The following is a 13796-nucleotide window of genomic DNA, read 5'->3' on the forward strand; positions in this document are numbered from 1 at the left end:
CAGGCCAAAGAGGATGCTTACAGAAGTGGGGATAAAATCTTGAATAATCAGGCCAAAAACACACTGACAAAGTAGATTAGAGTGCCTAAAAGAAGCTACTCTTAAAAGCTGGAAAACAAGTTTTCAGCTAACAACCCTGCATCAGTATCAGGGCTCAAAGACATTACCAACTACAAGACACCACCCCCCAACACTGTAGAGAATCAACAACTGGCTGACAACCTGAAAGTTTTTTACCTGAATGTGTTTTACTGTATATTTGAAAAGTCTGGTCTCACACCCCACACCTGCTCTGACATTCACTTCACACAAACATCAACACCTCCTGCAACCCCCCTGCTGCTACTCAACCTGCACTTAAGATCTTTGAAGAGGATGCGGGCTGTGTCTTCCAGAAACAGAAGACAAGGAATGCACAGGGCCCAGATGGTGTTTTACCCACTTGTCTAAAAACCTGTGCTGACCAGCTGGCCCCATCTTCACACATCACTGGAGCACTGTGAAGTTCCCAGCTGCTTCCAATGCTCCACCATCATTCCTGTCCCAAAGAATCCTAAGAATGCAGGACTTAATGACTACAGACCTGTCGCCCTGACGTCGGTAGTCATGAAGTAATTTGAGAGACTGGTGTTGGCCCACCTGAAGGACATCACAGGACCCTTTCTGGATCCCCTGCAGTTTGCCCGTCGAGCTAACAGGTCAGTGGATGATGCAGTCAATATGGAACTGCATTACATACTGCAACATCTAGACAGATCAGGGACTTATGCAAGGATCCTATTTGTGAACTTCTGTTCAACACCATCATCCCTGATCTCCTATGGAATAAATTAACCCAGCTCTCGGTTCCCAGCCCTATCTGTCAGTGGATCATCAGCTTTCTGACAGATAGGTGGCAGTAAGTTAGACTGGGGACATGTGCAGTCAACAGTGGTGCCCCCAGGGATGTTTGCTCTCCCAACTACTCTACACAAAGAACTGCATTGCCAAGGTCCCCTCTGTCAGTCTCCTGAAGTTTGCAGATGACACTACAGTCATCGGCCTCATCCAAGATGACGATGAGTCTGCTTACAGTAGGGAGGTTGAACTGCTGGCTCAGTGGTGCAGTCAAAACAACCTGGAGTTGAACACGTTCAAAGCAGTTGTAACACAGTTCAATAAAAAAAGGATGAAGCTAGGACCGGCTTGACAATATAAATAATAATTTAATGATAAACTTAACAAAAAAGACAAATACACACACAGGTGTCGGGCAGCTACCTGTAACTCACTCTCTGTTGCCGTTTCCGGTCATCTTTATCATCCCTTTATCGTGACATCCACCCCGTCTGCCGGTAGTTCAAGACAAGGGGAGGAAAACCAAAAACAAATGCGGTACTTGTACACGTAATGGCGATGAACCAAATTAAAACACTAGTATTTAAAAAGAGAGTGAAAAGGTCAATGGGTGCAGGAGAGAGAGAGAAGAAAACATTTATTAAAGATTATAGTGGACTTCAGGAGGAACACCCCAGCGGACCCCGCTCAACCTTCTAAACAGCACTGTGGCAGCAGTGGAGTAATTCAGCTTTCTGGGCACTACCATCTTACAGGACATTAATGCTGCCCTGCAAAAGCAAAAGACCTTAACTCACTAGAGTGTGAAACTGAGAAAAATGACTTTAAAGTTTCTGTTTTGTCCAGACAAAAGTATAATAGGTAGGACTCCCAAAATTTCACAACTAGTTGCTATACAGAAGAAATGTTTGTATGCAAAAAATCTTGAGCTCAAAATTGACCTTTGACCCTTGTTTGGCAGTTAATGTACTCTGCCTTTGTATCATGTGCCAAAAATCAGGAGTCATGCAAAGGCAAAAGGTCAGTAACTGACATATAATCAATATTTACTTGCTGTTCACCATACTTACATCCATTATAAGAACACCTAACCAAGGTCTAGTCATCATGGTATTTGTTTTAAATTATATTGAAGACCTTTGGTTGTTCCTATTTAGTGCTATAATGATCAGGATAGTGCGGCAACACTAACACAGTTAAACAGTATAACAGATAAGTTACTTTGCAGTACAGTATGTACAGTATGGATAAATACAGTACATATTTTCACAATAAAGATCATTTAATTATAATTGAATACAAAGGTATATGTATTTAAATGCAAGATATAGAGTAATAATTAATTAAACATTAGACCAATACATTAGAGATTAGAGACTGCTCATTCCAAGTTTTTTACTGCGCCTAAATAAAATCTTACTGAAAGCTAATATTTTGAGATATCAACCTAAAATTTGGAACACAACTTGTCCATAGGTATATATGACAAAGCATTCTTGAAATACAACCATTTAAGTTTGGATAGTGATTTTCATGTCTATGCGAAAAAAGGGGGAGGGGGGCCAGTTAAAGAGTTAAACTTTGAAGTCCAAACTGCTCAAGATGCTCAGTCAACGAACTTGACTTGGATTACTACTTTTTAATTCTGAGATAATATAGACAGAGTATACCGAAAAAAAGTTGGAATTACTTTTACTATTTAGGTTAGCCTACTTTGTACGGACGTTAGCGATAACGAGCTGTAAAATCTGACGTGAACACCTGCAAGAAGGAAATATGGCTCAAACACGTATGGATTGTTGTGGATACAGCAGATGACGTGCATTGCTATGGATTATATCTTCTATGGATTATATCGGATTGCATGGAAAGGTAGGATGCCTCCGTATTTAATATTTGGTTTTCAGCATCTGATGTGAGGCGAGTGTCAGCGTCAACGTTAGCGCTAATTTACGTGATACAGATTAAATTTAGCTAGCTCCGGGCTGTCACTGACATTGACAGATCTGAACCATCGCCCTATCACATTGCTATCACAGAGTAATAATACAAACAAGCAGTCGGCAGTCTACACTTTAATTCAAAGATGTGTCGTGTGTATGTTACGCGGTTTGGTGACAATAAAAGAGCGGTAATCTTTGACAGTATGTCAAAGCCAGAGTACAGTAACATCACAGCGGCACCGTAACATCTCTCTTGATGCCAGGCGAAACAAAGTCAGAACACCTTAAACTCAACTTCAGCGTGCCGGAACTAAGGCTAAGAGCCGTAACAACTGTTACGGCGTTCTGCTGTGGTTTCTCATATGGTTTTGGATGTTACGGTTGACATAGCCCTTTAATTTCTCGTTAAAACAATCAAATTGACTCACGATATTTATTCACATGATAAAGGAGGTCTTGAATACCCCAAAAATGACATTAACTCATTTTTGACCAAACATGATGTTACGGCGTTTTGCCTTTGTAGGGCACAATGGGAGATTCACATTGATTCCATTGTGAAAAGGGCCCAGCAGAGGTTGTACTTCCTTCACCAGCTGAGGAAGTTCAACCTGCCACTGTGCTGCTGATCCAGTTCTACTCAGCAGTCATTGAGTCTGTCCTCTGCACTTCAGTAACTGTCTGGTCAGCTACCAAGTCAGACATCAGAAGATTTTAAGGATAGTCCGGTCTGCTAAACAATTATTGGTTCTCACCTTTCCCACCCTCCAAGAACTGTACACCACCAGAGTGAGGAAAAGGGCTGGAAAAATTGCTTTGGACGTCATTCACCCAGCGCACGAACTTTTCGAACTGTTGCCCTTTGGCCGGTTCTACTGAGTACATATTTATTCAACTATTTATTCATATTTATATTCCATTTATATTTATTTGACATATCCTACCTCTTCTGCACAATACATTAAATAATCTTGCTCATAACTGTATCTGAATATAACATATTTGAACAACATTATTATTGCCCTACTGTAGTTTCCTCATATATGTATCCGTTGTATCTTATTTTTATTCTTATTTCACTGTTTGTGTATGTTTATATTTCAAGTGCATGTATATGAATATTTGTTCTATTCTCTTTGTTCTGGAAGCTTCTGTCACCATGTCAGATTCCTTGTGTGTGTGTGTGTGTAAGCATACTTGGCAATAAAGCTCATTCTGATTCTGATTTTGAATACTAAGGGAAGCAGCTCAGCTCTCTCTCTCTCTTCACTTCCGCAGTATGCGGTAGCTCTTGAGGGATTGATATGAAACTCAATCTTCAGCAGCAGCAGGCTTCCATAAGAGGCTGCATTATTTAGTCAAGTGCTCAGCTGTTAAGTGTTACATGGTTTATAAAAGTTGTCAGAGGATGGAGTTGTGCTATCCTATTGCTCTTGCTCACCCATCACATATTTATAACAGGCCATGTGAAATGTAAAGTTCTGCAGTGGTACCAAATGTATTTGTAGAAACAATGATTATTTCCATACAGGTTTTCCACAAACTCCCTCTGCCAAACAGGTACAGATAATCCCACCCCAAACATGAGCCACATTTTGACATTTCAAACATCTCAAACAAGCAGAGCAATGTTTTGTGAGAGCCAAAGAGACACCGTGTTAGGGCCTTAGGATTTCTGCGATGCCGAAAATGCAGATGGAATCACAGAATCTAGTCTTAAAATTGGAATTAAATATAATTTAATTATACTTTGCACATTCTGAGATAGAAGAATGCATTTAAACATTGAAAATATAAAAATGTATAACATTACAGACTTGGGGGCCTGGGTAGCTCAGCGAGTGTTGATGCTGACTACCACCTCTGGAGTCGTGAGTTCGAATCCAGGGTGTGCTGAATGACTCCAGCCAGGTCTCCTAAGCAACCAAATTGGCCCGGTTGCTAGGGAGGGTAGAGTCACATGGGGTAACCTCCTCACGATCGTGATTAAGTGGTTCTCGCTCTTAATGGGATGCTTGGTAAGTTGTGCATGGATCATGGAGAGAAGCATGAGGCTCCACATGCGGAGTCTCTGCGCTGTCATGCAGAACAAGCCACGTGATGAGATGCTAGCAACTGAGACTTGTCCTCTGCCACCCGGATTGAGGTGAGTAACCGCGCCACCACGAGGGCCTACTAAGAAGTGGGAATTGGGCATTCCAAATTGGGGAGAAAAGGGGATTAAAAAAATAAAAAAATTACACACTTCATCTTTAAAGAAATATTCCATGTAGGGATTGGAATCGTAAGGAATTCCACTTCAGATTTCTCTTAACGATTCCAATTCCTTAACGGTTCTATTAAGGCTTCTTACTTTTTGAGGAAGAAATATTAGAAAATTTGAAATACATTTTTATTGCATTTACTGCCCTCAGCAGTCTGTATTTAGATTCAAAAGAATTGTCTAATTAGAGTAATTTGTTTGGGAATCAGAGCACACTGGTCGCGCTGTGTTTTGCTCTGATGATTCAGCTGATGGGCAGCGCTATTGTAGCACAATTTTCCATCTGCATTGCGGAAAAAAAAAAAGCACATTAAAGAACAGTAGGGCTGGGACAACGCGTCGACGTCATCGATGACGTCGACGCAAAAAATACGTCGATTCGTCGGACCCAAAACAAAGATGGCGGCGCTGGCAAGTAGTAGCAACACGAGTGGCTCCTCAGACTATCAGAAGTGCAAGGCAGCATGCACTCGTTCCTCTAAAGTATGGGAATTCTTTAATTTAAAAGGACACAATTCCGTGATATGTCGTCTTTGCAAAATGGAGATGGCCTTCCATTCTAGCACCACGGCAATGCAGCAGCACCTTAAGAGGCGCCACCCGGTTGCAGCTGCAGATGACAGAGCACCATAAGTTTTTTTTTTTCAACTCCCCACTTTGCACTCGATGTTGGAGTAGGCTATAGTTCGTTGTCGACACCTAAAGTTTCCGCTTATAGCTATTAATAATGTGCTTATAGCTGTGAATGTCGTGAAAAATACATAGAGGACTTTGACAACGCGCTGACAGACAGGACCAAGCAGGTAACATTTAATAAAGTCTCAACTTTCAAATTTGGTCATTCAAAGAAAATTAAACCATAAATAGGCCTACTATTTTGTGGCTCTTTAATGTGTCGTGACAGATTGCCTCAGTTAAAGCTGCTCGTGAACCGATCATCTTTTCCTTGGTTCATTTATAGCATCAAATAGGCTAAACATGAATGTAGCCTACATCAGAAGGACTGTTGTTTTAACCGCGGAAAGATGTCAGTACAGTAGCCTACAATCCATTATTCAAATTCAAATCCACCGACGTTAATCTTCTCTCTCCTGACTACTTTATCGGACAAAAATGGAGTATTATGATTGATTGATCAGATCGCCAGTCAATCAAACTCCCGGCAAATGTTTTTTTTTTTTTTTTACATTTTATACACCCCCACCCCCTATGAATCGGACTGAAAAAACGAATCGTTAGATTAATCAATGCATCGAAAAAAAGAATCGCTAGATTAATCGTTTAAAAAATAATCGTTTATCCCAGCCCTAAAGAACAGTTAATGTTACAAAAGTAATGAAAATCATATGGTTTATTGTATTGAAATAAAAACCAGTTCCCAACCAAAGTTTCATGTTACATACTTTTTATACTTCATCATCAACAGCAGAAAATTCCACCGAAAATTATTTATCCCTGAGTTTGTAAATGTAAACAAACAAACGACAATATGTTGAAAAAAATCCATTTACAATGGAAGTCTGTGGGGCAAATGTACAGCAAGCTATGTCAATAGAGCTTAAGTTGTTTAAAACCCAGAACTGTCCTTTAAGTCTCTCTGTAAATGTGTTTCAACTGCATCAATAAGATGCCCTACCATAAACATCTTGCAACGTTGCATTGAAGCTGTAAAAATGAGGGTGAACAAAGAAAGCTTCAGCAATAACTTTAGGAGATCATTTTAAAGCAGGAAGAGATCAGATGGCACATATTTTATCTCACAGCCTTTTACGGGTCTTTTATGGATCAGATCGCAATTCCTCAAGTGCGGGTTCGCTCGTCATGGCTGACTAAAACAGTAGCTGTGGCAAAGTGAGTGGCGTTCCCTTTCATGTTGTGGGGGATGAGTAGCTGCGGACTCTATGACTAGGTTTCTTCCGCGCAAGCCCTGCATGTCCCCAGGGAGGTTTGAATTGCTCTAGCTGGCCCCTCTGTAAAGGAGAAGAGATAGTTGGCCATCTGGAGAATACGATACGATCACCACTGGTTCCTGCCATTTAAGTGCTTTGTCATCCCCCACCAACACGTCTCCCTTGGCCTTGAAACATTTTTAATGGCAAGTTAGTCATCAGCTGTCATCTTATTTTAAAATGTTTCCCTTTTTTTTTTTTTTATTCCTGGCTATTTTATAAACACTACTAAAACGTGAAATGAGAGATCTCGGTAACTTGTTCTTTGTGGGTTGTGTGTATGTTTATGTTCTCTGTGTGGTTGTAAGTGTTAGAAAAAGAGGTGTATCACGTTCTACTACACGCACACATTAGGATGTATGGACATAACGCTGCCAAACATGATAAATAATTTATTCTGGCTAATTTTGTGTGCTGACTGAATGAGACAGAAAGAAGCCATATCACAAATGTGAAACTTAATACTGAAAAAAATCAATTCCTCTATGTAATCAAAGCTCTGTCTGCGTGTTCTCATATAACATATAGAGAAATTAAAGGAGCATAAATGATACACAAGTAATGAGGCTTGTTAAAATACAGTTAATAATAAGCTACTTCATATTTCCGTAAAATATTTTTAGGCGCTTACAATGGAGGTGAATGGGGGCCAGTTTTGTATAATACTCGCAGTTTCAAAGTATAATCACAAGACATAAACAGTATGCATGTTAGCATGATTTTAGTTATATAAAATCACTTACTAACCTTTTCTGTGTAAAGTTATATAACATTTTAAAATTTTGTTGCCATGACGATGTGATGTCAACAAACACTAAAACCCTAAAATGGCTGTAAAAATGACAGTTTTAACAGAAGAATTAATGTAAATACTTTTATCAAATTAAAAAAATTGGCCACAATCACTTCCATTGTAAGTCCCTTACAGTAAATGCGATTTTTCCAAGAAAGTGACTGATGAGTCAAACATTTGTTTTTGTGATAATCAGCTTTATGCTACAAATTTTGAAGATTGATTTTAACTTACATTGAACCTGGAATATTCCTTTTAATTAGTTATTTTACCCAAAAATGACAACTGACTAATGTCATTACTTATCCTCATGCCATTCCAAACCTGTATGTCACTCCAAATTGTGGAACTCAGAAGAAATTTTGAAGAGTGTTGCTGCTCTTTTCTCCATACAGTGAAATTGAATGTTGATTGAGGCTGTCAGTGCTTAACATTCTGTCTAACATCTCCTTTTGTGTTCCATGGAAGTAAGTCATACAGGCTTAGAACAACATGATGTAAAATAAATAATGACAGAACACTAATGTTTTGAATAAACTATCCCTTTAATTAAAGTAGATGGGAGTCTTTCTCAAATCAAAATCAAATCAAATCACTTTATTGTCACACTACTGTGTACACAAGTGCAACAGTAGGTGAAAGTGTTGTGTGCAGTTCCGAATAACATGGCAGTACCAATTACAATAAACAACATATTTACACAACACAATTTACATAACAAATGTACACATACTGACACAACACAATATGCAATTCTAATATCTATTACTTTGGCATTGAGCTTGAAGAAATTGTTAATCATTGTTTATATTTACAGTACAGAAACATTTACATATTGAACATCCTGAGAAGTGCTTTAAAGCAAAAAGAATGTGCCTGTACTTGATTTACCAAGATGTCCTATGGTGGAGGGTGGGGACGTTTTGAATTATTAGGTGTTAGTTTAACTGGCATGAGCTCTCCGGCACAGATGGGGCAGTAGTTGGAGATGACTAGACTTGCTATGGCATTATTGATGTCCACGAGTCACTACGATGTAATGGTTCTGAGCATATGCCTGCACATGTCTTGATGTACGACAAGAGCCATGAAGAGTGGTCTCGTCAGCCAAAGGTCAAGAGCTTACTGGGAGAGTGGCCGGTCATGTGTGTGATTGATGGAGTAATTCATTTGCCCAAGAGTTGATAAGTTGTTCTTGAGCATTTAAATGTGTTGTGAGCATATATTGTCTGTTGCAATTGAATCATGAATATACATTTGTGCATTGTTTTAATCTTAGTACTTGGCAATTGGATTGGCTTTTCTTCCTTGTGACACAATAGCAATGCTTTGGGGGTGTTAAAACAATAAACAGTAGTTAAACATGGTTATAGGGCAAAACAGCAGTTAAGGCTGTAAGGGTACAGCTGGCCGACAGCTTCGTCTTCTTCCCCTTAACCTGTTCAGGAGGTGTCAAATAATACTTTCTGGAAGTTAATGCTTTCAAGGTTAGATTAAGGTCCAGTTCATTCATATTTGTATGAAATATTTGAATGATCCTCCATCATAAAATAAATAATAGGCTAAATTCAGGAAGCATTTGATTGGATTGCGCCACTCATTCAGAAGTGTGCAAACCTTGCAGACTATACACTCACCAACCACTTTGTAAAGAAACACCCATACACCTACATATTCATGCTATTATCTAAACAGCCAATTGTGTGGCAACAGTGCAATGCAAATCATGCAGATTTGGGTCAGGAGCTTCAGTTAATGTTCACATCAACCATCAGAATGGGGAAAATATGTGAGCTCAGTGATTTGGACCGTGGCATGATTGTTGGTGCCATACGGGCTGGTTTGAGTATTTCTGAACCTGCTGATCTCCTGGGATTTTCATGCACAACAGTCTCTAGAGTTTACTCAGAATGGTGCCAAAAACAAAAAAAAACATCAGTGAGTGGCAGTATTGTGGATGGAAATGTGTTGTTGATCATCACTGTCGCCTCACAGCAAGAAGGTCCTGGGTTCGAGTCCCGGCTCAACTAGGGCCTTTCTGTGTGGAGTTTGCATGTTCTCCTCATGTTTGTGTGGGTTTCCTCTGGGTGCTCTGGTTTCTCCCACAAGTCCAAAAACATGCAGGTTAAGTGAATTGAAGACTCTAAATTGCCCCGTATGTGTGTGAGTGAGAGTCCCCAGCCACTGGTTGTTGCGTCAGGAAGGGCATCTGGCATAAATACTTTATGCCAGATGCCAAATCAAATTGCCAAATTTGGCCAAATCAAATATATATGTGGACTATCACGAAGCAGACCCTGCACCTACGCAGGACAAACACTAGGAAAGAGAGAGAATAGCATCTTAGATTGCACATTTCGAACCTTGGGCTACAACAGCAGAAGACCATGCTGGGCACTTTATTAGGACCATAGTGTTCAGTGAGTGTATATTTAATTAAATTGCATCCTTTTGTGGTTTAATAATCAGACTTTTCCATAATGTTATTTGAATGTCTTTTATTGTCAAATTCTATCCCAAATTTGTCAAATTCTGTAAAATTCCACACTTTACTATTAGCATTTTCCGTCATAGTATTCCACAACGAGAAAACCATAGGGCCCTAAATATGGGAATATGGCATATAGAATGTGAGGCATAATTGATGTGGTGTATTCCATTTCAGTTGCCTTGTGTATACATATGTGTCAGTTCTTCAACACTGCTCAATGCTAGCGATAAATGCTGCTTTGACCTCTACATAAAATGGATTGTAGAGAACTTCTTGTTTTGATTTTAGCCTTGGCACTACCCACATAATTTTAAATCATCTGAATTGTCCATTAATATTTACCTGCCACTTCAAAAGGTCAGCAGAAATGGGGTCAAAGTGGAAATAGTTTGAACTTTGAGTGCTACATTACAATGTTTGATGGAAGCGCATACTGTGTTGGGGGCGACGCTGATGCTTCACTCCATAGAGCTCATTGTATTCTGTCATCAATGCTGGCGCGAATCACGCGAAGCCCCTTTAATCAGACAATAACTCTTTCAGACATTTTGCTGCATTTTGCAACATAGAAGAAAATCAGAACATTTGAGGTTGAATGCTGTATCTGTTTTTTCTTCAGCTGTTCATTTTAATTGGGATTTAATCTGTAGTATGTAAAAAGGTGTATGAATATCATAGTTCTGTAAGTAATTCATTTAAGCAATGTAATCAGAATATTGTAGGCCACTAATTATATTAAGGTCAATAGATATTTTTACAGTCACCTGTGTTTCCCTTAGGATGTCTTTTTCAGCAGCGGTGCTGTTGTGCTTCAGTGGCGAAATAGCTTAAAACAGGGATGTCTGGGTCACATCAGTTTTGTGTGTGCCCTCTAAGGGCCGGTTGAAAATGTGGCACCAGTACCTGCTTTGATAGCACCCATGCAATTACTAAAATTGCATTGATTTTGAGGTTTGGGTGCAGATGTAAATTATGACATTGAGCGCATCTTTACACGATTATGCTTAATAAGCCAACCATGCACGTGGTCATGTAAACATAATAAACTGCGTTTCTTTATCGGCGTGAAGGTCATAAACTGCTAATGAATGACCTAATGCTTCTACTGATTAAACTACAGTCATCTCCAATGATTAAATTACAGTCATCTCTGGAATTTCTAAAGCCAATTGACAATTGAACTGTGTAGCATCTAGTGCTGATGATAATGATCAGTGTGGTCCGTGAGTTAAAGCACCTGCTTTGCTCTATCTATTGAACCATGTTGAGAAATGGTCTGGGTAGCACTGTTTCATTCACTTTTGAAGCTAGAAAAATGTGCTCCAAAACATAAGGTTAAGATGACAGGGGGAGGCTCAAAATATTCATGAGGAAATTGCTAACTGATTGGTTATTGAGGCATTCCAATCCTTTGTCATCCTACATTTCGGAAATTAGCTCGCGTTCCACATGAAATGAAGTGAGTTTGACACCTGTGTGATATGTAGTCACTTGTCACTTTGAGTATGTGCATGTATTTGTGTGTATGTGGTGGGACTCTTTCGCAGTCTAGGAAGTGCACAGTTGACTGAGGCTTGCAAATGTTACATAGCGTAAAGAATCTTAAATGAACCATGTACAATTGCTGCAGTGGTGCTCATAATTAAGCAGGGAATATAGGGGAAACACTGGTCACTGAAAGCAATTTTTATGTTTTTTTTTTGTTTGTTTTTTCTTCAGTTTTGAATTACATACATAAGATCCTTAATTAAATATGAATAATGTTTGAAGTTTTCGGTAAATGTGGGTATTTTTACTTGTGGGCAGATTATTCAGGCAGCGCTTTAGTCATAATGACTTTATTTCATTTTGAGACTTGAACAAGAGGAACCAACTTTCTGTTCATTACCAATGCCCTGAAGACTGATTCAACCTGACTGATTCTGGAGTTCTGCCTCATACAGATCTTTTCTCTCTCTTGCCTTTTAGTCTGTTTTGCTAACTGACTCAGATGATTCACAGATAATTATTTGGGTTTGCTTGGCTGCTGCTATGTTTGCCATGCTTGTGCTATGCTTGTGTCATGAAAATGAGTTCCTGTGAATCCTAAGAATGAGTTCTTGGATTTTAAGCTTATGTAATTCTCAAACAGCTGATGTGATTCTTTATTGGAAAAGCCAATGTACATTTATTATTTCCAGGTGTGGTATCACTTTCATGTGTTGGGAGGGATTTGTGTATCTGCTTACGGGTCATATCCTGGTGCATTGTGTGAAGATCCCATGTCTCTCCAGCCTATGTACAGTTTCACTGGCCAAACTGCACTAGTGTCCCAGACAGACTTTTCCTGGAGGCAGGACTTGAAGATTTCTTCCATGCTTAGTCTTCTTGGAATTTTTTTAATTTTTTTATTCTAAGAGACGCTTTTGGGAGTCTTGTTTCAGCCACGTGTCACAGACCCAAATATCCCAGAGGAATTCTGTGCACTTGAGAATTAATCTCAGCATCCTTACAACTCATATTGCTGTTGTGTTGGCCACTGGCCAGCTTTCTGCTCTTAAGTCAAATTGAGAGAGATGTTTGTGCATTTAAACAGACCAAGAGTCCACAGAGGCTTTCCAATTCTTAGTAGAGCTCTAGGAAGCAGATATTTTTCATGTTTTCCAACCGATGAATCTAGGTCCTTTTGAATTCTTAATTCTGTTTCAATGATCAATTAAAATCAGTCATCAAAAGGCTGTCTAATCAAATTAATTCATAAAACTTTAATCAAATGAGAATATAACAATGTGTTGGACGCTTTACAATGAATAATCACTGTCCTCTGTCATCTACTTCACACAAAGCATACATGATGCTTATTATGTGGTGTTTTCAATATTTGAGCAGCCGGCTTTACAGAATAAATTTGAAGCGTGGTTGTGGTATAATCATTACACTATAACATATCTTGTTTTTTTTGTTGTTTTTTAATAATTGTGCATTCATGCATTCATTTGCACCCCAAATATCTCAAATTTGTTGACATTCCATGTTTTATATTTAATTCTGTTTTTATGACTGGATTCTGCATTTCCGTCAAGGCCGTAACCATGTCTTGAACATTGGGGGGGGGGCAAAAACTTTGAAGGGTGGGGGGTTGCGGGTGTTGAAGTCATAAAAATATGGTACCCTTTGGTCCTGACTAAAAACGTTAAATGCAATAAACTCCCAAAATGTAATCATTTTTGGTTTTAAATGATATGTTGTTTTTTTAAGTTCACACAGTACAAGACAAACACTGTGCTGCATTGCTTGCAATTCACCTGTTTCAGTCAGTTTTTATTTCTTTTTATGCTGTCTCAAAGAAAAGACGAATATAATTTGAATTTCTTCTCATCACTGCTGTATCAGTGATATTGAAAATGTAATATTGAAAAAGGAACAGCATATGGTTATGAACAGCATAAGGGTTAGTAAAGGAGTGAGTAAAAGTACATTTTCCATTTTTAGGTAAACAACTCCTTTAACTGGTGGCAAATGTTTTGAGCACAGATCTGAC

This window comes from Xyrauchen texanus, chromosome 9 (assembly GCF_025860055.1).
Source record: "Xyrauchen texanus isolate HMW12.3.18 chromosome 9, RBS_HiC_50CHRs, whole genome shotgun sequence".
NCBI lineage: Eukaryota > Metazoa > Chordata > Actinopteri > Cypriniformes > Catostomidae > Xyrauchen > Xyrauchen texanus.